This window comes from Bubalus bubalis, chromosome 1, assembly GCF_019923935.1.
Source record: "Bubalus bubalis isolate 160015118507 breed Murrah chromosome 1, NDDB_SH_1, whole genome shotgun sequence".
Classification (NCBI taxonomy): Eukaryota; Metazoa; Chordata; class Mammalia; order Artiodactyla; family Bovidae; genus Bubalus; species Bubalus bubalis.
The window spans coordinates 49,215,453-49,240,545 of NC_059157.1; the positions used below are offsets into that span (position 1 = coordinate 49,215,453).

Sequence of the window (25,093 nt, forward strand, 5' to 3'; positions counted from 1 at the left end):
ATTAAAAAAAATACTAGTGGGAAAAGTTAGACTTCAGAAAAGAACATTGGCTATAATACAACTCATTGAATCACACCAGATATGTAAAATTTCATAACAAACCTCACTGGTTGCCACTAAAGGTTACTAGGGCAGCAATGTGTCAGCTGCTGCTGCTAAGTCGCTTCAGTAGTGTCTGACTCTGTATGACCCCATGGACGGCAGCCCACGAGGCTCCCCGGTCTCTGGGATTCTTCAGGCAAGAACACTGGAGTGGGTTGCCATTGCCTTTTCCAATGCATGAAAGTGAAAAGTGAAAGTGAAGTCGCTCAGTCGTGTTCGACTCTTTGCGACCCCATGGACTGCAGCCCACCAGGCTCCTCCGCCCATGGGATTTTCCAGGCAACAGTACTAGAGTGGGGTGCCATTGCCTTCTCCAATGTATCTGCAAATTGATAAATAAAAAAAGAATCAGCAAAAAGCAAAAACAAAACCACCAACAAAACTAGGTAACCAACTAGTTTTCCTGCAAATCAGATTTGTAAAGCAACATATTAATATATCTGTTGGGGTTAGTCTTTGTTTTTGACCTAGTTCCCTTCCTTAAATGCCTTCTGTAGATCAGTAGGGAGACCAGATAATAATTGTGTGGTATCTGTTTCAAGACATTTTCTTTTCATTTTTATAAAGTAAGTTTATCTATTAAAAAATAAAGCAGCCTTATCATGCCCATGCTTGTATATGGTGGTCACATGTTCCAGTGAGCCGACCACTTACATAACCACCCTCCTCTAACCGGGTATTTGTTGTGTTTCTTTTTTAATCATTATTTTAAGATTCCTTTGAAGTTCTTGATGCATATTTTGCTTTTTTCCTATTTTTTTAAACTTGTTTTTCTCAGGCTAAATTCTCAGGATGTGATATCTGTTTCAAATATGACATTAAAAAAAAGCTCTTGCTTTGAATTGCCAACCTGCTTTAAAAAGTCTTGATCAGTTCATATGTATGAATGTATTGACCTCACCATGACTGATCTGCTTTGGGTCTTAATTATTATTTTTATCTTATTTTATTTTTTTAAATTTTATTTTATTTTTTTGGGTCTTAATTATTTAATTTAGTTTTGTTATTGTTATTACAATCATAAAGAATCTATCTCTCTCTCTTTGCTTTTCAGGTAGACCGAACTTTTTGTGTCTATCATTTTGAACATTATTTCAAGCTTTTAGAAAACACGATTATTGCCTTGTCTTTTAAATCCTTTACATTCCCTGGAGAAAAATAAGATAGAATGAGAAAAAACTTTTTTGACTTCCTCATCTGTGAGATAATGAGGTAGAAACAAATTGTTCTGAGGGCCTTTCTAGCCTTTCCAATGTCCAAAGCTTAGAGTTGATGAATCCAAAGTTTAAAGGGTGAATGGGATGCAACATTAAGTGTTCTGATACATGGACTGGTGAACTGGCTGTAGATGACCTGTTGTGGCTAGTTTTTGGCTTTTTGTTAATAGGTTTCGGTTTATAGAGCAGTTTTAGTTCATTGCAAAATGGAGCTGAAAGCTCAGAGAGTTTTCATCTGTCCCCTCTCCCCACACGTGCACAGCTCCATATGGTCAACAGCTCCCACCAGAGTGGTGTGTTGGTTACAATCAATGAAGCTGCACGGACTGATCATCACTCAGATTCCACTGTTTACATTAGGGCTTGCCGCTGGTTGTTGCATCAACATTACTTTGCCAACAAAGGTCCGTCTAGTCAAGGCTATGGTTTTTCCAGTGGTCATGTATGGATGTGAGAGTTGGACTATAAAGAAAACTGAGCGCCGAAGAATTGATGCTTCTGAACTGTAGTGTTGCAGAAGACTCTTGAGAGTCCCCTGAACTGCAAGGAGATCCAACCAGTCCATCCTAAAGGAGATCAGTCCTGAGTGTTCATTGAAAGGACTGATGTTGAAGCTGAAACTCCAATACTTTGGCCACCTGATGTGACGAGCTGACTCATTGGAAAAGACCCTGATGCTGTGAAAGATTGAAGGTGGGATGAGAAGGGGACGACAGAGGATGAGCTGGTTGGTTGGCATCACTGACTCAATGGACATGAGTTTGGGTAAACTCCGGGAGTTGGTGATGGGTAGGGAGGCCTGGCATGCTGCAGTCCATGGGGTCGCAAAGAGTCAGACATGACTGAGCGACTGAACTGAACTGAGTGATGTGTATCTACGTGTATTACAGTATTGTATAGTAGTTTCAATACCCTAAAAATCCCCTGTGCTCGCTTTTCATCTCTCTTTCCCCCAGCCCCTGGCAACAACTGATCTTTTTATCATTGCCATAGACTTTCCTTTTCCAGTGTATCATGTAGTTGAGCTCTGGCTGGTTTTGAGAAGGCTGATGTCACTGTTGAGAGTCATTCCTCAGGAGTCTTTCCCCACCATTCCCTGGCTTCTACTGGGATCACCTCTAGATTGGGATTTTAGAGTCAGAGGGATCGATAAAGGCCTCCCAAGCCAGGAATCCTCTCTGTGACACCCTGGCTGAGGAATGTCATGTGAGCCTTTGTTGCGGTTGTCATTATGCAGCTGACAGAACAGAAGACTCAGAGGCCAAGGGTCTGGGTTCCAGTCCTGGCGCGACTTGGATTAGCTGAGTCACTTGCCCTTTCTGAGGCTGGCCCTTTGGTCTCTCTGTGGAGTGATGCTGAGTAGTGCCTGCTCCCACGTTATAGGGTTCGTGTGGGCTGGCCTTCGCTAACACCAAAAGAACGTGCATCAGGCAGTCAGTCTGGTCCTTGGTTGAGCAAATGAATTGTTAGAAAGTTGTTCCCTGCAGGGAATGGAGGTCTGCCGTCCTGAAACTTCCTCCCGTTGATGCCAATGCTGTCTTTTGGGGGCATAAAGCCAACCCCCTCTGGAGGTGGTGATGTATATACATAACCATTTGTGGTTGGCTGTCGTGCCTCCCCCCACCTCACTGCAGAAACTCTTTCCAAGAAAAATTCTTTGCTTCTTCTGTCCCTCATATCACATGGATTCTCCTCCTCCTCATCTAAATATAAGTGTATTTTAGTAGAGAGAAGTCAATTTAACAAAAAATAGGAAGACTTTTCTGTTTTCAACTCATTTTTCCTTTTTATTGAAATATAGTTACTTTACAGTATTGTGTTAGTTTCAGGTGTACAGCAAGGTGATTCATTTATACATATGTGTATTCCGATTATTTTCCATTATAGGTTATTGTAAGATATTGAGTATAGTGCCCTGTGCTACACAGTAGGTCCTTGTTGCTTGTCTCTTTTATGTATAGTAGTATGTATATGTTAACATCTATCATACTCCTAACTTATCCTTCCTCCCCTCCTTTTCCTTTTTGGTAACCATGAGTTTGTTTTCTTGATCTGAGTCTGTTTCGTGTATAGATTCATTTATTTGATTTTTTAGATTCCACGTGTAAGTGATATCATATAATGTTTGTCTTTGTCTGACTTCACCAAGTATAATATTCTCTAGGTCCGTGCACGTTGCTGCACATATCAATATTTCATTCTTCTTTATGGCTGAGTAATATCTCATTGTATATGTGATATCTGTATATCTGTATATACATATAGATGTATTTACATATGGTATATATCTCACATCGCTTTAATCCGTTCGTCTGTTGATGGCCCCTTGAGTTGTTTCCATCACATGGATTCTTTAGTTCTGTGAACACCCAATTCAGCATTTCAGATTATGGTATAAAGAAATGTTATGGGTTTAATTTTGTCCCCCCAGATTCATATATTGAGGCCCTGACCCCCAGGACCTCAGAATGTGACTGACTTTGGAGACAGAACCTATAAGGAAGTAAGTTAAAATGAGGTCCTTAGGGTGGCCCCTAATCCAGGTGGACTGGTGTCCCTTAAGAAGAGGAAGTGTGGACACACACACAGATGCCAGGGGTACCTGAGCACACATGAAGGGCAGGTGAGCACGCAGGAGGGACAGGTGAGCACACAGGAGGGACAGGTGAGCACACAGGAGGGACAGGTGAGCACACAGGAGGGACAGGTGAGGACACAGCAGGGACAGGTGAGCACACAGCAAGAGAAGGTGAGCACACAGAAGGGACAGGTGAGCACACAGGAAGGACAGGTGAGCACACAGGAGGGACAGGTGAGCACACAGGAAGGGCAGATGAGCACACAGGAAGGACAGGTGAGCACACAGAAGGGACAGGTGAGCACACAGGAGGGACAGGTAAGCACACAGGAAGGGCAGGTGAGCAAACAGGAAAGACAGGTGAGCACACAGCAAGGGCAGGTGAGCACACAGGAAGGGCAGGTGAGCACACAGCAAGGGCAGGTGAGCACACAGGAAGGACAGGTGAGCACACAGGAGGGACAGGTGAGCACACAGTAAGGGCAGGTGAGCACACAAGAGGGATAGGTGAGCACACAGGAGGGACAGGTGAGCACACAGGAAGGGCAGGTGAGCACACAGCAAGGGCAGGTGAGCACACAGGAAGGGCAGGTGAGCACACAGCAAGGGCAGGTGAGCACACAGGAAGGACAGGTGAGCACACAGGAAGGACAGGTGAGCACGCAGGAAGGACAGGTGAGCACACAGGAGGGACAGGTGAGCACACAGTAAGGGCAGGTGAGCACACAAGAGGGATAGGTGAGCACACAGGAAGGACAGGTGAGCACACAGCAAGGGCAGATGAGCACACAGGAAGGACAGGTGAGCACACAGGAAAAATAGGTGAGCACGCAAAAGGGACAGGTGAGCACACAGTAAGGGCAGGTGAGCACACAGCAAGGGCAGGTGAGCACACAGGAAGGGCAGGTGAGCACACAGCAAGGGCAGGTGAGCACACAGGAAGGACAGGTGAGCACACAGGAAGGACAGGTGAGCACGCAGGAAGGATAGGTGAGACTGGCTACCTTTGACAGATCATTTCCTTTGTGCTGGGCCTTTTTGCTGCTTTACACACTGCCTTAAGAAATCCTTACCAATAAGGACCTACTGATTATAACAGGGAACTCTCAATATTCTGTTTTTTCTTTTTGTTTGTTTCTGTCACGCTGCATGGTATACAAGATCCTAAGTTCCCGGACCAGGGAGTGAATCTGTGCCCCCTGAAGTGGAAGCGTGGAGTCCCTACCACTGGACTACCAGGGAAGTCCCTCTATTCAATATTCTGTAAAAACCTAAATGAGAAAAGAATTTGAAAAATAGATACACGTGTCTGTATAACTGAATCACTTTGCTGTACACCCGAAACTAACCCAACATTCTAAATCAGCTACTGTTCAGTTGCACAGTCATGCCTGACTCTTTGGGACCCCATGGACTGCAGCACGTAAGGCCTCCCTGTCCATCACCAACTCCCGGACCTTACTCAAACTCATATCCATGGAGTCGGTGATGCCATCCAACCATCTCATCCTCTGCTGTCCCCTTCCTCTCCTGCCTTCAATCTTTCCCATATAAAATAAAAATTAAAACAAATAATAGCAATAAAGGAAAAGAAATCCTTGCAAGGTGGGTATTGCCCTCCCATTTGACAGATCAGAAAGTCCGGAAGCAGAGAGAGATGACATGAGCAAGGCCAGGCGATGTAGATTTCACGGATCCACGAATATCTATGGTCATCAGCCAATGACAACATCTGGGTGGTTACGGGGATGGAAATAGGCTGACTCCACCCCCCTCACCCCAATATTCTTCCTCTATCAAGTCCGCCACGTCCCCCAGCCCCCTCCTTGGAGAATCCAGGGTGCCCATGTGACTTGCTCCACCGAGCAGACTGTTTATTGTGGAATCACCAACCCCACTTTCGTTTTTTCCTCTCATTTAATGCAATCCAGTTGCTCAGAGCACTCTGTTAGAGGTGGTTTATTTGGGCCAGACCATTTAAGAATGGCAGAGATTTCCTGTGCAGAGGTTTTATGTAGGTGCTGCGTGTGTGCTCGCGGAGGCAGATGGACATTTAAGTGTGTGTGAGGCGAAGGACCGCAGACTCTGGAGCCTGGGGACCACGCGGTGCTGTAAGGCTAACCCCCGCACCAGCTGTGCAGCTCCTCCAGGCCTTCTGCGTTTCCCATTTACGGGGCCCTTTTACTGTTATGACACCTGTTTAAGTCTGGTGTTTCCATTACTCAGGGGCCTGGGAGGTGGTTGGAGCTGGTGGCCAGGCAGGGGCTCTCTGCAGCTCCTAAGCTCAGGCCGCTGCCCCTTCTCCCGCCACTTCTCATGGAAAATCCATTCTTGGTGTTTTGTTTCAGTGAGAAAAGCATAAAAATATTTTCAGAGACCCTCCTCCTCACTGCTCCCCTCCCCAACCTTTCAGCCTTTGACGAAGGGGACCAAATCCCTTTTGAAGCAAAGAAAGCACTAGTGAAAACATTGTCTTCACATTGGTTTTAGGACAAAAAAAAGGATGATTTTAAAAGCACATTACAAAACCAATACAATATTGTAAAGTAATTAGCCTCCAATTAAAATAAATAAATTTGTATTAAAAAAATAAAAAATAAAGCACATTACGTGGACTTTGTCCGGTGAAATTCCATGACATTAGATTTGTCTGGAATGGCTTTCTGTGTCGTCTCTCTTAGAATTATCGTTATCATCGAGCCAGGAGAACTTTGCTGTACACTGGGTGTTGTCTGCTCCCTTGAACAGATAGGAAGCTGTTTAACAAGATTTGTGCATTTAAAAAGTAAAGTGCTATTTCCCAAAGTATAAAAATTGGAATGTAATGTGTATATCGAAAAGTGTACATCATGTTAAGTGTCTAGCTTGATGAGCTAAACAACACACCTGTGTACCCAGCATTCAGATCCAGAGTCAGAACGTGCTGAGACCCCAAAACCATCCCCAGGCCCCTTCCTGTCAGCACCCCTCTAACAGCGCCTCAGTCCTGGCTGTTTCTAACCTGTAGAACATAGTGAAGGATGCATGAAGAAGCCGTGTTCTTGCCCTGCCTCTGTTCACCCCCTCTTTCTTTCTTCCCTTTGGCTGCGCTGGGCCTTGGTTGCTGTGTGCAGGCCTCCTCTCGTTGTGGCGAGTGAGGGCTACGTTCCAGTTGTGGAATGTGGGCTCTGGAGCATGGGCTCAGCAGTTGTGGCATATGGGCTGTGTTGCTCAGCAACATATGCGATCTTCGTGGCCCGGGGATCGATCCCGTGTACCTTGCACTGGCAGGCAGAGAGAGTCTTAACCGCTGGACTACCATGTACGTCCTGCTCCCTTCTTCCTATACTGTCAGCTAGCTACTTTTCTTGGTTTCTTATGAGTCCTTGCAGATTTCTGTATTTATGTAAATAAAGGTGTGTATTCTAAATTTTGTACTCTTTCAAAAGACAGCACCCCATCCTGACTCTTCTTTTTGTTGCTCAGTCGCTCAGGCATGTCTGACTTTTTGTGACCCCATGGACTGCAGCATGCCAGGCTTCCCTGTCCTGCACTATCTCCCAGAGTTTGCTCAGACTCATGTCCGTTGAGTCCGTGATGCCATCCAACTGTCTCATCCTCTGCTGCCCAGCCTCCTCCTGTCTTGAGTCTTTCCCAGCATCAGGGTCTTTTCTAATGAGTCGGTTCTTTGCATCAGGTGGCCCAAGTATTGGAGCTTCAGCTTCTGCACCAGTCCTTCTAATGAATATTGAGGGCTGATTTCCTTTAGGATTGACTGGTTTGATCTCCTTGCTATCCAAGGGACTCTCAAGAGTCTTCTCCAACACCACAATTTGAAAGCCAGGGGCCTTAGCCTTTAATATAAGCTCAAAAAGCTTTATGCTGAGCTGGATTTCTCTCCTGCTCTCTTATTGCTGACTTTTATAGGCTCAAAGCAGGCATCACTATCTCTAGAAAGCCTTCTGGGACCTTCTCTGCTTGGATAATAATGCATCGTGTTCTGTTCATCTGTTTGTGTGTCTTTGTTGAGGCTATGGAGTTCTTGAGGGCGGGTCCAATGCAGACCTTGGTCATCCCTATTCCTAGCATGGGGGCTGGAACCTCGAAGTCTTCACGTTGGCCCTTTCTCGGGAAAACAATGAGTAATGATCTGACAGTCTCTCTGAATTTCTCAACAGACTGGTTCCAAATAGGAAAAGGAGTACGTCAAGGCTGTATATTGTCACCTGCTTATTTAACTTTTATGCAGAGTAATCATGAGAAACACTGGGGCTGGAAGAAGCACAAGCTGGAATCAAGATTCAGTTCAGTCGCAGTCATGTCGGACTCTTTGCAACCCCATGAATTGCAGCACGCCAGGCCTCCCTGTCCATCACCAACTCCTGGAGTTCACTCAGACTCACTTCCATCGAGTCAGTGATACCATCCAGCCATCTCATCCTCTGTCGGCCCCTTCTCCTCCTGCCCCCAATCCCTCCCAGCATCAGAGTCTTTTCCAATGAGTCAACTCGTCACATGAGGTGGCCAAAGTACTGGAGTTTCAGCTTTAGCATCATTCCTTCCAAAGAAATCCCAGGGCTGATCTCCTTCAGAATGGACTGGTTGGATCTCCTTGCAGTCCAAGGGACTCTCAAGAGTCTTCTCCAATACCACAGTTCAAAAGTATCAATTCTTTGGCGCTCAGCTTTTTTCACAGTCCAACTCTGACATCCATACATGACCACTGGAAAAACCATAGCCTTGACTAGATGGACCTTTGTTGGCAAAGTAATGTCTCTGCTTTTCAATATGCTATCTATGGATATGGAATCAAGATTTCCAGGAGAAATATCAATAACCTCAGATATGCAATTGACACCACCCTTATGGCAGAAAGTGAAGAGGAACTAAAAAGCCTCTTGATGAAAGTGAAAGAGGAGAGTGAAAAAGTTGTCTTAAAGCTCAACATTCAGAAAACGAAGATCGTGGCATTCCCATCACTTCATGGGAAATAGATGGGGAAACAGTGTTAGACTTTATTTTTTGGGGCTCCAAAATCACTGCAGATGGTGATTGCAGCCATGAAATTAAAAGACACTTACTCCTTGGAAGGAAAGTTATGACCAACCTAGATATCATATTCAAAAGCAAGACATTGCTTTAGTAGGCTATGGTTTTTCCAGTGGTCATATATGGATGTGAGAGTTGGACTGTGAAGAAAGCTGAGTGCCGAAGAATTGATGCTTTTGAACTGTGGTGTTGGAGAAGACTCTTGAGAGTCCCTTGGACTGCAAGGAGATCCAACCAGTCCATCCTAAAGGAGATCAGTCCTGGGTGTTCATTGGAAGAACTGAGGCTGAAGCTGAAACTCCAATACTTTGGCCACTTCATGCGAAGAGTTGATTCATTGGAAGAGACCCTGGGAGGGATTGGTGGCAGGAGAAGGGGACGACAGAGGATGAGATGGCTAGATGGCATCATCGACCTGACGGATATGAGTTTGAGGTTAAATAAGCAGGTGATGGACAGGGAGGCCTGGTGAGCTGCGATTCATGGGGTCCCAAAGAGTCGGACACAACTGAGCGACTGAACTGAACCGAGTGTCACACACTGGATTGTGCCAGGGCTGGACTTCAGATTCTCATGGCAGCTGAAAATCCTTCCCTGGGCACCTACCTGCCCATGAGAAGGTGCAGGGAGCATCTAAGCTCTAGTGAGATCAGGGTGATGGGAAGAAGGAAGAATCTGGGTGGAGAACCAGCCTGCGACTTCCCACCATCCCAAAGCTCCTATGGGATCTTGGAGACCTGGGTCTTCATTTTTTACATGATTTTGACCAAGCTGCCCTGCTTGTGGAATCTTAGTTCCCTGACCAAAGGTCAAATCCAAGCCTTCAGCAGTGAAAGCACAGAATCCTAACCACTGGACCACCAGAGAAACCCCTATTTTTATTTACTTTTAAATTAAAAAAAAAAAAACACCCCAAAAGGAACTTTTATTATCTTGGCTTGAGTTTTTAAAATGACTGCCTTATATGCATTAATCATCGGGACCCCTGATGATTGCGCACAGTGATCAAGTGATGACTGATGGTTGGGAGGCTATAAGAAATTGGTGGAAAAGAGAAACATTTCATCCTGAGGTCTTTATATTCTGACCGGTTCCTTGCAGGGTTCATTGAGTGAGGAAGGTGGAGTGTCCTGGGTACTTTGCACCCGGGCTGGGTGGGCATACGCGCTGTCAGTGGTTGTCCCTATGAACAGCCCTTCACGACTGTGCATCTTGCTAGGAGTCCAACTCCTTGAAAATTGGGACATGGAGAAAAATGGGCAAAAGGGGAAATGTAAAAGAGAACATTGGAAAAGGGGAATTCTTGCTCTGGAAGTGCTTCCTACATTTTTTTTTTTCATTTTTAGAGTCTTTATTGAATTTTTTAATAATATTGCTTCTTTTTAAAAATATTTTATTGAGGGATAATTGCATTACAGAATTTTATTGTTTTCTGTCAAACCTCAACATGAATCAGCCATAGGTATACATATATTCCCTCCCTCTTGAACCTCCCTCTCATCTCCTCCCCATCCCACCCCTCTAGGTTGATACAGAGCCTATGTTTGAGTTTCCTGAGCCATACAGCAAATTCCCGTTGGCTATCTGTTTTACATATGGTAATGTAAGTTTCCATGTTACTCTTTCCATACATCTCACCCTCTCCTCCCCTCTACCCACATCCATAAGTCCCTTCGCTATGTCTGTTTCTCCATTGCTGCCCTGTAAATACATTTTTCAGAACCATTTTTCTAGATTCTTTATATATGCATTAGAATACGATATTTATCTTTCTTTTTCTGACTCACTTCAGTCTGTATAATAGGTTCCAGGTTCATCCACCTCATCAGAACTGACTCAAATGCACCCCGTTTTATGGCTGAGTAATATTCCGTTGTGTATGTGTACCACAACTTCTTTATCCACTTATCTGTCAATGGATATCTAGGTTGCTCCCATGTTCTAGCTATTGTAAAAAGTGCTGCAATGAACAGTGCGATATGTGTGTCTTTTTCAATTTTGGTTTCCTCAGGGTATATGCCTAGGAGTGGGATTGATGGGTCATATGGTGGTGGCTCAGAGGTTAAAACATCTGCCCCTGGAGAAGGAAATGGTAACCCACTCCAGTATTCTTGCCTAGAGAATCCCATGGATGCAGAAGCCAGGTAGGCTACAGTCCATGGGGTCGCAAAGAGTTGGACACGACTGAGCGACTTCACCATCACCACGATGGTGGTTTTATTCCTGGTTTTTTAAGGAATTTCCATACCGTCTTCCATAGTGGCTGTATCAATTTCCATTCCCATCAACAGTGCAAGACTGTTCTCTTTTCTCCACACCCTCTCCAGCATTTATTGTCTGTAGACTTTTTGATAAGGGCCATTCTGAACAGTGTGAGATGATATCTCATTGTGGTTTTGATTTGCATTTCTCTGATAATGAGTGATGTTGAGCATCTTTGCATGTGTTTGTTAGCCATCTGTATGTCTTCTTTGGAGAAATGTCTGTTTAGGTCTTTTTCCCACTTTTTGATTTGTTTTTCTGTATGAGCTGCTTGAATATTTTGGAAATTAATCCTTTGTCAGTTGTTTCATTTGCTATTATTTTCTCCCATCCTTAGGGTTGTCTTTTCAGCTTGCTTATAGTGTCCTTTGCTGTGCAAAAGCTTTTAAGTTTAATCAGGTCCTGCTTGTTTACTTTTGTTTTTATTTCCGTTACTCTAGGAGGTGGGCCATAGAGGATCTTGCTTTGATTTATGTCATCGAGTGTTCTGTCTGTTTTCCTCTAAGAGTTTTATAGTGTCTGATCTTCCATTTAGGTCTTTAATCCATTTTGAGTTTATCTTTGTGTATGGTGTTAGGAAATGTTCTAATTTCACTCTTTTACATGTAGCTGTCCAGTTTTCCCAGCACCATTGATTGAAGAGGCTGTCTTTGTCCCATTGTATATTCTTGCCTCCTTGGTCAAAAATAAGGTACCTTATAGGTGCATGGGTTTATTTCTGGGCTGTCTATCTTGTTCCTCCTACACTTTTGTTGGGGGCATGCTGCACAGCCTGTGGAATCTTGATTCCCCCACCAACCAGGGATCAAACCCATGCCCCCTGCAGTGGCAGTGTGGTGGCCTAACCCCTGGACCACCAGCGAAGCCCTGCTCCCTGTGGGTTGTTTGTGCAGCGTTCTACTGAAGAGCGGGACATGGGATGCTTGAAGGTTTGGCCACCCTGTGGTGCTGCCGTGGGCGATAGTGGCAGCTTCGGTGAGCGGGGACCCAAGTCTGTCAGTGGGGGGCCAAGCTCATTCCTAGCCTCACGGGCCATCAAATAGGGTCCTCTTCCCATGAAGCTCCGTGAAGCTTGTAGTTCACTGTTGTTCATTCGCTCAGTCGTGTCCGACTCTTTGCGACCCCATGATCTGCAACACGCCAGACTTCACTGTCTTTCACTATCTCCCAGAGTTTGCTCAAACTCATGTCCATTGAGTCAGTGATGCCATCCAACCATTTCATCCTCTGTTGCCCCCTTCTCCTCCTCTGTCATCCCCTTCTCCTCCTGCCCTCAATCTTTCCCAGCATCGGCGTCTTTTCCAATGAGGCGACTCTATGCATCAGGTGGCCAGGTACTGGTGCTTCAGCTTCAGCATCAGTCCTTCCAATGAATATTCAGAGTTGACCTCCTTTTGGATTGACTGGTTTGATCTTGCAGTCCAAGGGACTCTCAGGACTTCTCCAGCACCACAGTTCAAAAGCATCAATTCTTTGGCACTCGTACCTTTCAGGAATTTTAAGGAATCAAAACTAATTTAAATATGCTTCAGTTTTAAGATGATATAAAAAAAAATTGGGTCAAGAAGAACTTCCTACATTAACTTAAAGGAAAAACTACCCTGAGAAAGTGTCATGCACTGCAGATACCCTGACAGTGATTGTTCTTTTAAGATTCTTTGGATCGTGAAGACTCAGTGATGGGCAGACAGAAATTAAGATTACTGAGTGCTGATTTTGGATACTTTGTTTTGTCCTGGAATTTAGAACAGAGCTGGTTATTAACACAGGGGGCTCAGTTTCCTGTTTTTAAAGATGCTTGCTCTCTCGATGTAGGATTTAACGACTTTTTAATAAGGCCTGGAGATCCACAAAGAAAAAAACCTACTGGCCTGCCTGTTGTGCTTAGAAGTTAATAGTGAGCTTGTTCATGTTTTGTTTCAGCCCCTACTGTGATTTCTGTACCTAGGAGTACTCAATAAATACCCTGTGTTTTCTGTTCTATTGAGGGGTGTTAGGTTTGTGGATATGAAATCCAGGACCCTGGAGAGGTTCTCCTGATTCTGGGTGGCTATTTCTGATAGAACAAAGGGTGTGTCTGCCCTTGAATGGGGGCTGTGTGAAAGAAAAGTTCTGCATATCATGTGATTAGGCATTTGAGAGATCAGGAATCCTTTATACTTCAGAAATTTTTTTATCTAAACCTCATTCCCAACTGAGCACACATAGAGCATCTATGGCTGGACAGCCCACTCTGGTGGCCACTAGCCACTGGGGCTACTGCTCTTGCAATATGGGTAGTCTGATGGTGACTGCAGCCATGAAATTAAAAGACGCTTACTCCTTGGAAGGAAAGTTATGACCAACCTAGATAGCATATTCAAAAGCAGAGACATTACTTTGCCAACAAAGGTCCGTCTAGTCAAGGCTATGGTTTTTCCAGTGGTCATGTATGGATGTGAGAGTTGGACTGTGAAGAAAGCTGAGCACGAAAGAACTGATGCTTTTGAACTGTGGTGTTGGAGAAGACTCTTGAGAGTCCCTTGGACTGCAAGGAGATCAGTCCTGGGTGTTCTTTGGAAGGACTGATGCTAAAGCTCAAACTCCAATACTTTGGCCACCTCATGTGAAGAGTTGACTCATTGGAAAAGACTCTGATGCTGGGAGGGATTGGGGGCAGGAGGAGAAGGGGACGACAGAGGATGAGATGGCTGGATGGCATCACCGACTCGATGGACATGAGTTTGGGTAAACTCTGGGAGCTGGTGATGGACAGGGAGGCCTGGTGTGCTGCGATTCATGGGGTCACAAAGAGTCGGACACGACTGAGTGATTGAACTGAACTGATGTCTCCCAAGAAGACAGACAGATGGCCAACAGGTACATGAAAAAGATGCTCAATATCACTAATTTTTAGAGAAATGCAGATCAAAACTACAGTGAGGTACCGCCTCACACTGGTGAGAACAGTGTGATGACTGGTCAGAACAATCATCAAAAAATCTACAAATAACAAATACTGGAAAGTGTGTGGAGAAAAGGGAACCTTCCTACACTGTTGGTGGGAATATAAATTGGTACAGCCACTGTGAAAACAGTATGAAGTTTCCTCAAAAAACTGGAGTTGCCATATGATCTAGCCGTCCCACCCCTGGACATATACCCAGACAAAACTAATTCTAAAAAGATACATGCACCCTTATGTTCACAGAAGCACTATTTACAATAGCCAAGACATGGAAAAAAACTAAATGTCCATCAAGAGATGAATGGATAAAGAGAGGTGGTATACATATTCAATGGAATACTACTCAGCCATCAAAAGGAATGAAATAATGCCATTTGCAGCAACATGGATGGACCTAGAGCTTATCATATATTTAACCTTTTCACTTTTTAAAAATGTAGCTACTAGAAAATTTACAATCATGTGTTTTATTGAGGAGCCCTGGTGGAGGGAATGGGTCCTTTATCTTCCCAGGACCGCCTGCTGGAATAGGCGGTGGTGGTGGTGGTTTAGTTGCTAAGTCGTGTCTGACTCTTGAGACCCCGTGGACCTGCCAGGTTCCTCTGTCCACAGGATTTTCCAGGCAAGAATACCGGAGTGGGTTGCCATTTCCTTCTCCAGGGGATCTTCCTGACCCAGGGATCAAACCCAGGTTTTCTGCATTGCAGGCAGATTCTTTACTGACTGAGTTACCAGGGAAGCCCAGAGTAAGTGGAGTCTCTCTTATTTAAGGAATCTCTTAGTTCTGATGGGCTGTCTGAAGTGTGTTTTGAAGCCAGGGTGTGGGGAAAATGACAGTTTGAAGGGAGAGTGACTTACAAACAGTGCATTTTCATAACCAGCTCCCTGGAAGGACAGAGGAATTTTCTCTGCAGTAGAATTAGTTAAGGCAAATAAAGATGATCAGGTAGACACGCTACCAGCACCTATTATGAATAATAATAGCTCTGCACATTTAATTGCCTGACTTCCTTCTAAAAGCTTAAGAGTAAAGAAGAGTAGTCACAGGAACCCTAAAATAGTTTCAGAAAAACTAATCAAGAGCCTGGAAGCAGTAGAAAAGGAGGGGTGGTACAGCATGGGGAGATGAGATCTCATGCGTGGCTTTGTCGTATCCGTAATGGTCTGTCAGCATCAGGCTGTTTGTGCGGGGGCCTCCTGGATTGTGCCTGGTGGTAGCTGGTCCAGAGAGATGTTTCTCTCATCTCCGCTCCTGCTCCATCGCCAGAATAATTTGTTCGTCCTTGCATCATTAAATCGCATGTAGAAAATGAACTTCATGCCTATTTACATGGCTTGCTGTTGGTTTCATGTTTGTTTCCCTTGCTGCCCGTTGCTGATTTGTTTGCTCTGATGGATGCCAAAATCCTTGCAAGGAGAGACCTCGTTTTACATGTTTAAATCCTGTGTTGTTGAACAGAAAATACATATTCAGTTTGTTAATGGCTATAGTTAGTGGTTCATTAAAAAAAAAAAAAGCAGATCATTCATTTGGCTTCTCATCTGTGTTTCCCCTTCTTGCCCTGCTCTCTCCATTTCTTTCACCCTTTCTCTCCTTGCTTTTTTTTTTCTTCTAAGGTATAGGTCACATGGAGAAGTCCTAAAAAAATGTGTGTTCAGATGGGCTCTCTGCACCTTTTTAAAAAAAAAAACAGGACAATAAAGCCTTGCCTTCACTGAGTGTCACTTTATTTATTTTTTATTTGACTACCTCTGCCCTTCCTTCTGCATAGCCTCCTGGTGCTAAGGCACCCCCAGGGCTGGAAGGCACTCACGTGGTACCCAGTGGCTGGCTCACAGCACAGACTCGCCTTGGACAAGGGCCAGACCCAGGCTTGGAGCTGGGCAAGCAGTAATGCACCAGGGAGCGGACTGGAAGGAGGCCCGGGGTGGAGTCCCCACGGGCTCAATGGAGGCCTGGTTTTACTTAAGATATTCCAAACAGTGAAGGGGGAGTAAACAGTCCGCTAATTAAATCTGGAGGTGGCAGCAAACCTGGAGGTGTTGCAAAGCCCTCCGCACACAGAGGACGTTGGGAAAACACACGGAGCCGTGGAAGGGGGAGGCCAGGCTTGGGGAGATGAGATTCTGCCTGGAAAAGTACAGGCCGCCATCTGGAGAGAAATTAGCCATTGGAAGTGCGCTCTGTGGGGCGTAAGTCAGTGGCGCTGTAATTGACTCGGAGCCAAAACTGTGAAGTTCTGTTTCTTGTTCTTGATAGTCAGTAGTAATCGTTTATTTTTTTAACCCCTGAATTTATGACTCAGGGGTCAGGCCAGTCCTGCTCTGTTTATAAGGCTCAGCGTTAAAGGTAAACTGATAAGAAGGGTATTCCTCCAAAATCATTTGCCCATCTGCTTCCATTTTAATTTCGCCCTGGACCCCGAGGGTGGCCAGGGGTCCAAGATCTTGGAGGCTGGGTCTGGGAACTGGACTGTGGCTGACCAGCTGGTGAGGGCAGCTGCCTGCTCAATGTGGATCAAGATGTGCCCTGCTTCTGGGTGTGTGTCCGCCAGGAGGGATCCTGCAATTGGTCTCTGGGGTACCCGACGGTTAATAGGTTTATGGTTCTCCAGCCTTCATGGCCCTGCTGCTTCCTAGGAGCCCCTTAATCATACACAGATGCTTTAGTGCTTTGAGCCGGCTTCCATTTGCCAGTTTGAAAACCTGCACTCATTTTTTAAAAATTGTGGGATCTTAGTTTTCCGACCAGGGATTGAACCCAAGCCCCCTGCAGTGGAAGCACAGATTATATTAACTGCCAGGAAAGCCCCCCAAAACTACACTCTTATGGTGGAAAACAGGATTGCCTCGAGGGTAAAGAGCAGCGATCTGGGAAGTGAGATGTCTGTTCACGTCTCTGTGCGATTTTGGCCAAGTTGTTTCATTTCTCAGCCTCAGATTCCTTATCTGTAAAATGGCCCCAGAAGGTTAAAGAGATGTAGACGGAGACCTTTGCTTGGGAGTGGACTTCAGCTGCGAAAGTCTTTAGTGTCCCTGAACTAAGTATAGATCATTTTCAGAACCTCTTCACTAGGAGTTCAGAGGAGACCCTAGCAGCTGAGGGTGCCCCGGGAGATGGCACTGACCCTAGACAAGAACTGGGAGAGAAATGGTGACATCAGGCCCAGTGGGGCTGACACAGGACTTGTGCAGTCGCTGCGTCGTGTCTGAAATCTTTGTGACCCCATGGACTGCAGCACACCAGGCCTCCCTGTCCTTCACCATCTCCCAGAGTTTGCTCAAACTCAAGTCCATTGAGTTGAGGATGCCATCCACCCGTCTCCTCCTCTGTCGCCCCCTTCTCTTGCCCTCAGTCTTTCCCAGCATGACACAGGACGGAGGTTCACATTTGAGTTTTCTGATATGGTTGCTTCATTGCCAAATTATCTTGCCTTCCGACATGCTAGAGTAAATAAACGTTTGTTGGGGGTTTACGAAGGCAATGACAGGTCCTTACTTAAGCAAAGATGCTGACCAGTAAATGATGATGGGGGTGTGTGAAACTGCCGGGCTGCAGAGGGTCAAATCTGCCCTCTGAGAGCATCTTGCCCTGGCTCTCGTGGGTGCTCCCTGGAGAAGGAAGGGGCTTGAAAGAGGCTTTCCATGGAATTGCAGGAGGAAATGTTGGAGGCTACAGGCGTAGAGTTTATAAACACGTCCGCAGAGCGGTTTTGCAATGCTTGTTACTCTGTCCTTTTGAAGAGGAACTATTCCGGGGAGAGGAGCATTGTTGGATGGGTGACCTAATTTGTTTCCTCTGTTTCCTCTGGCCTGAACTGGGCAGGTGGCCCTGACCCACAAGGTCTTAGACCGGCTGAAAGGAAATCCATTTGCTGATAGAGAAGATACACTGTGAGATAAAGAAGGGAATGTTTTGCTGACAGCTTCCTCCTCTGCCTGACAATGGCTATAGTCAAAGTACTAATGAACTGCTGACTGAACCACACTCCTTCAGTTTCTGAAATCTTACCCTTGGAACTCCAGCTAGCCCATAATCGTTTTCTAATTGTTTTATGTGCATTTGTTTTCTCTCCCTAATTCTAATCCTGAGGACCCTTCGAGAACAGAGTTCAAGACTATTATCCACCATGATTGGACTCAATAAATACCTGGCTGAAGAGTTAAAGAGGGGTTTAGTTTTCATAGTTTATGTTTTTCCTGTTTCCCAAAATGACATGATAAATATAACTTTTTCTGTGTGTGTGTGTGTGTGTGTGTGTGTGTATAGTTGTGGGGCTTATGGGGTTCTAGTTCCCTGACCAAAGATGGAACCAATGCTCCCTGAAGTGGAAGTGTGGAATCTTTAACCACTGGACCACCAGGAAATTCCTAGAATATTACTGACATTTTATCTGAAGAAATATCTTAACTAAAAGTTGATATACAGAATTGTATACCAACTTTTTTTTATTGAATACCAATACATTGGTATTCCTGCCAACTCTGGAGAAAATATCTTTATTGATCATTGCCCACTCCACCTCCCCCTTCAGTCCCTACTGTCCCTAGTTACCTATTTCTGTGAATGAATGACTGTTGGTGTCTAAATACTGAGGCCTCATCCACCCGTTTTTGTGCTCAGTTCAGTCGCTCAGCCGTTTAGACTCTGCAACCCCATGGACTGCAGCACGCCAGGGTTTCTTGTCCATCACCAACTCCCGGAGTCCACCCAAACTCATGTCATGAGTCGGTGATGCCATCCAACCATCTGATCCTCTTGTCGTCTCCTTTTCCTTCCGCCTTCAGTCTTGCCCAGCGTCAGGTTCTTTTGCAGTGACTCAGTTCTTCACCATCAGGTGGCCAAAGTATTGGAGTTGCAGCTTCAGCCTCAGTCCTTCCAATGAATATTCAGGACTGATTTCCTTTAGGATGGACTGGTTCGATCTCCTTGTAGTCCAAGGGACTCTCAAGAATCTTCTCCAACACCACAGTTCAAAAGCATCAATTCTTTGGCTCTCAGCTTTCTTCACAGTCCAACTCTCACATCCATATATGATTACAGGAAAAACCATAGCTTTGACTAGACGGACCTTTGTTGGCACAGCAATGTCTCTGCTTTTCAATATGCTGTCTAGGTTGCTCATAACTTTCCTTCCAAGGAGCAAGCGTCTTTTAATTTCATGGCTGCAGTCACCATCTGCAGTGATTTTGGAGTCCCCCTCCAAAAAAACGTCTGTCACTGTTTCCACTGTTTCCTCATCTATTTGCCATGAAGTGATGCGACCAGATGCCATGATCTTAGTTTTTTGAATGTGGAGTTTTAAGCCAGATTTTTCACTCTCTTTTTTTCACTTTCATCAAGAGGCTCTTCAGTTCCTCTTTACTTTCTGCCATAAGGGTGATGTCATCTGTGTATCTGAGGTTATTAATATTTTTCCTGGCAATCTTGATTCCAGCTTGTGCTTCATCTAGCCCAGCATTTCGTATGATGTACTCTGCATATAAGTTAAATAAGCAGGGTGACAATATAAAGCCTTGACGTACTCCTTTCCAGATTTGGAACCAGTCTGTTGTTGATGTCTGGTTCTAACTGTTGCTTCCTGACCTGCATAGAGATTTCTCAGGAGGCAGGTCAGGTGGTCTGGTATTCCCATGTCTTGAAGAATTTTCCACAGTTTGTTGTGATCCACACAGTCAAGGGCTTTGGCATAGTCAATAAAGCAGAAATAGATGTTTTTCTGAAACTCTCTTCCTTTTTCAGTGATTCAGCAGATGTTGGCAATTTGATCTCTGGTTCCTCTGCCTTTTCTAAGTCCGGCTTGAACATCTGTAAGTTCACGGTTCATGTACTGTTGAAGCCTGGCTTGGAGAATTTTGAGCATTACTTTACTGGTGTGTGAGATGAGTGCAATTGTGTGGTAGTTTGAGTATTCTTTGGCATTGCCTTTCTTTGGGATTGGAATGAAAACTGACCTTTTCTAGTTCTGTGGCCACTGCTGAGTTTTCCAAATTTGCTGGCATTCACAGCATCATCTTTGAGGATTTGAAATAGCTCAATTGGAATTCCATCACCTCCACTAGCTTTGTTCATAGTGATGCTTCCTAAGGCCCACTTGACTTCACATTCCAGGATGTCTGGCTCTAGGTGAGTGATCATACCATCATGGTTATTGGGGTCATGAAGCAATAGATACCTGGAGTAACAGGCAAATTTGGCCTTGGAGTACAAAATGAAGCAGGGCAAAGCCTTACAGAGTTTTGCCAAGAGAATGCACTGGTCATAGCAAACACCCTCTTCCAACAACACAGGAGAAGATTCTACACATGGACATCACCAGATGGTCAATACTGCAATCAGATTGATTATATTCTTTGCAGCCAAAGATGGTGAAGCTCTATACAATCAGCAAAAACAAGACCAGGAGCTGACTGTGGCTCAGACCATGAACTCCTTATTGCCAAATTCAGACTTAAATTGAAGAAAGTAGGGAAAACCACTCGAGCTTTCAGGTATGACCTAAATCAAATCCTTTACGATTATACAGTGGAAGTGAGAAATAGTCAAGGGATTAGATCTGATAGACAGAATGCCTGAAGAACTATGGACAGAGGTTCCTGACATTGTACAGGAGGCAGTGATCAAGACCATCCCCAAGGAAAAGAAATGCGAAAAGGTTGTCTGAGGAAACCTTACAAATAGCTGAGAAAAGAAGAGAAGCTAAAGGCAAAGGAGAAAAGGAACGGGGTACCCGTTTAAACGCAGAGTTCCTTGTGTGCTGGGAAGCTTAGTCATCCCTGTTTGGGGCTCCCCATCTCTGCTAGATTAGTCTTGCTGTGTGTCTATCAACCACAGTCCCCCTGGCTGTTGAAGGAACAGAGAGGAGCTTCCACTCTGTTTGTGTAGGCAATGGAGACATTTCCTTGGGGGAGAATTTCTTTCTGAAGGATTGTGATGGGTTTGGTCAGAGACTTGGGCAATGGGAGAGTGTGGACCACCAGGAGCTTAAGAGGGTGGAGACTGGGAGATGCGAGACAGGGGAGATTTCAGTTTGGGGTTGGGCTTGGTGACCTCTGAGATCATTTTGGTATCCTCAGGTTTTGTGATAAGTGGCAGGGTGGGGATAGGTCACTGACAGTGATTTCCGTCTGGGAGTGTCTGCACTTGCCTGGAAGTCAATGACTAACGTTTGGGCGAGTCAGCTCTGAGATCCATCAGGGTAAAGGGGGAAATGGCAGAAATGCCGGCTCTTTGCTTAGGAGATCTGCATGCTCTTTGTTTTTATTTTTTAATTTAATTTTTAACTTTTATATTGGAGCATAGTCCATGAAGTGTTAGTTTCAGGTGTACAACAAAATGATTCAGTTATACATATATCTATTCTTTTTCAAATTTCTTTCCCATTTAGGTTACTGCAGAGTACTGAGTGGAGTTCCCTGTGTTATACAGTAGGTCTTTGTTGGTTATCTCTTTCAGATATAGCAGTGTGTACACTCCGTGCTGTTGAATGTTTTATTCCTCTTGTCTTGCTCTTAGTAGTTTCTCAGTAACTGTTTTTTATTTAAATAATAAGCTGTAGCTTTAAATTGCCTCTGCCAGGAGTCATTAAGACCCTTTAGTTTTAAAACTTTCCACTAGAGATTGTAAATATGGCATAAGTTTCCTGCCAATGTTGAGAGGCAGGTAACTTTCCGAAAGAGGCTTATAATTTAGGTTATACCCACCCTCCCTTTACGAAAACTTGGCTTTCTAGAAAATGCCTCTGTCAGCACGAGAGCATTCCAATGGGTGTAAGAGGAGTCTCAGTTGAAAGTGAGGCCAGGGACACCAGACTTCTGGGTTAACAAGGGCAGAAGGTATGAGGAATTTGGGGGGTGGGTGTGTATTGCTGGGGGGAGCTTGTAGCTTGAGCTTCTTCCTGGGTGACTCCATCTGAGCTGGAGTGTGTCAAATGGATTCTCTGCACTGGAAGCCTGCTTCTCAGGTGTCTCCTCCTGAATGGGTGGCCTGGACATCTTTGGAAATTCTTAAAGGCTTGACGGAAGGTCAAGATCAAGAAACGCGGAGACCACGAAGCTTTTGCGATCCCCACAGAGATGCTGTGAAGGTAAACCACATGATGAGCTCTGTGACCCCCAGACTCACCGGAAGGATTCCCTCCTATGGCCTCGAGGTCTGAGAAGCGTCTTCGGATTGTCTGAGAAGGAAGGGCAGTCATGGGCCCTCCCTGGAGGACTTCCTCACCAGGTGGTCTAGTGAGCAGTTCTGTCTCCATTCCCGTTGACTTAACAGGCTCAGAAGGTCTTTACTTTGCTAAATGAACTCGGCTCTTAGAGTCCCCGACCACAGACAAAATAGTTAACCGTCGGCTGGTCTGGAAGGTTCTAGAAGTTTCTGCGATACCCTGTGCATTCAGCAGAGTCAGTGAAACGGCTGATTGGGCCTTTGAGCTCATTTGGTTGTGCTGCCTGTTCTGCTCTGCCACCACGGGCTTCCCATCCTTCCTCCTTCAGCCTGTTGCTGCGAGAACACGGATCTGGTCCTGTTTGGTAACTCACCTGCCTGGGCCCGGTGGTGTCACACGGGCGTCACCTCTGCCAGCTGGGCCTAAAAGCTCAGCTTGGTGGTCAGGGCCCAGGTGATGAGGTCAGGCAGACCAGGTTCAGAGTTACCAGATGGTGAGGTCAGGCCAACCAGGATCACTTGGGTGAGCTGTTTACCATCCCACCCCTCAGATTCTGTCTTCATCAGGAAGATGGGTGGTGATGAGTCCCTGGTGTTGGAAGTCGGGATTAAGAGCACAGCTCTGGGACCAAGCTGCCTGGGTTTGAATTCGCCCTATGACTGCGAGCTGTGTGATTTGGGGCAGGTCACTTGACTCTGCCTCAGTTGGCTCATCTGTAAAATAGGATTGTTGGGGGGAGTAAGTGACTCCTCCCAGATATGGACCTTAAGTGGTGTGTAAGTTTTTTGCTCTAATGAATTACCTAAAGGGGCACTCCAGGATCAAATGGAGTATAAAACACTTGGGCAGAGTGTGGGCTCAATGCATTTTAGACTGCTTATTAATCTTGGCAGAGAATGAACTCCGATTATCTTTCACGATTTCACACTGGATTATCCATTTTCCTATTGGAAAGCTCTCAGGATCAAACCCATCACCAGCAAAAGGAGAGAAATCTTGGCGCTCATTGCCATGTAGCAAGAGAAGAGCACTGGGCTGTGGAAGTAAACAGAATCGACTTTTGAGTCCTGGTTCTGGCATTGACTTGCCATGGCATTGACTTTGACCCTGAGTCTTAGGTTTCTTCATCTGAGCAATGGGAATCAGGATGCCAGGATAGGAAGCTGGGTATGTATTACTGTCTCTGATTTATTGGTGAACAGAGACATTCAGAGATTTGCCCACAGTCACACAGTTAGTCTAGAAGCTCTTTGGACTGTGTCCAGGGTTGTCCCAGAGTCCTTCATGCCCTTGCTCTGAAATAATGGTCTTTCCCCCTCATTTTCAAAGGAGTCTTAGCTGGGTGGTTCATGTGACTTGTCCTTAGTTGAAAAGAAATGCATTGTGTTCCTGTAAACATCTCTTAATTGCACTATTTGGAACTTTTTCTGCAAAAGTTAATGAACTATTCAGTTCATTAAGCTATACTTAGTGAAAATTGCACCTACGAAAGTTTTGGGTGCCCTTTTTTATGTCTTGGTGCTGTAGTCCTGTTGTTTGATTACATTTGTAGAAAGAATATAAATATAACACATGTTTTATTTGATTTATTTCCCTTGGTTGGTGCTTTTGGTAGGGTGAGAAAAGTTGAAAAGGGAACCCTTACTTTGCAGAGGAGTTACTGCTGTTCGGAAACATGATGTTGGCTGCCAGGACAATGCTGTATAAACCCTGAATGGTGATGGTCTACTGAGAATGATCAGTTCAGTTCAGTTCAGTCGCTCAGTCGTGTCCTGACTCTTTGCGACCCCATGAATCGCAGCACACCAGGCCTCCCTGTCCATCACCAACTCCCGGAGTTCACTCAGACTCACGTCCATCGAATCAGTGATGCCATCCAGCCATCTCATCCTCTATCGGCCCCTTCTCCTCCTGCCCCCAATCCCTCCCAGCATCAGAGTCTTTCCCAATGAGTCACCTCTTCACATGAGGTGGCCAAAGTACTGGAGGTTCAGCTTTAGCATCATTCCTTCCAAAGAAATCCCAGGGCTGATCTCCTTCAGAATGGACTGGTTGGATCTCCTTGCAGTGCAAGGGACTCTCAAGAGTCTTCTCCAACACCACAGTTCAAAAGCATCAATTCTTTGGCGCTCAGCCTTCTTCACAGTCCAACTCTCACATCCATACATGACCACTGGAAAAACCATAGCCTTGACTAGATGAACCTTTGTTGGCAAAGTAATGTCTCTGCTTTTGAATATGCTATCTAGGAATGATCAAGTATGTGCTGAAATTTTAAAATTTGTTTTACAGATGGAGGGGGAATTACAGCAATTGTGAAACTGATTAATTTCTTAACAATTAGAGTTAAATGATTAATTTCTTAACAATTAGAGTTCTTACTCACCTTTACTTCTTAGAGGCTCAGTTGCCCTGTGTGTTTCGCATCATGCTTTGGGATGTGCAAACCGAGGCTCAGAGAGGGCAAGTAATTTGCCCAAGGTCACACAGAACTGAGTACTGGAGCCTTCTGTTTTCTGGAATTCCAGAATACGAACTTTAAGAAAAACTCTAGAAACTTTTTTTTTGTGTGTGGGGGTGGGGGAAGGGGCTAATTTAGACTAAGACTTCCAGCTTGGTATTTTGCCAGCTTTCTCTTATTTCTGGTTATCTGACCATAAAATAGAAAGCCAGCCTCATTAATAATTTTAGGGCGAGGGTTTCTTTTTCAGAGATGGTGGCAGAATTGAGGTAATTAGGAGTCAATCTAGCAGTCTATTCCTTCCTAAGAAGTTCAGGAATAAGCAGGCATGAA

At 45.0% G+C, this 25,093-nt stretch overlaps 1 protein-coding gene and 1 long non-coding RNA gene across 3 annotated transcripts in view; one reads left to right on the plus strand and one right to left on the minus strand.

Annotated features, from left to right (window-relative positions):
* The window catches only part of TIAM1 (TIAM Rac1 associated GEF 1), a 459,371-nt gene that overhangs the window by 17,546 nt on the left and 416,732 nt on the right, over window positions 1-25,093 (plus strand). The window lies entirely within an intron of this gene.
* On the minus strand, window positions 15,110-22,608 carry LOC123332727. Its single transcript, XR_006549707.2, has 2 exons — window positions 22,260-22,608; window positions 15,110-15,577 (listed from the first exon to the last, which is right to left on the minus strand). It is a non-coding gene; the product is annotated as an uncharacterized LOC123332727 (long non-coding RNA).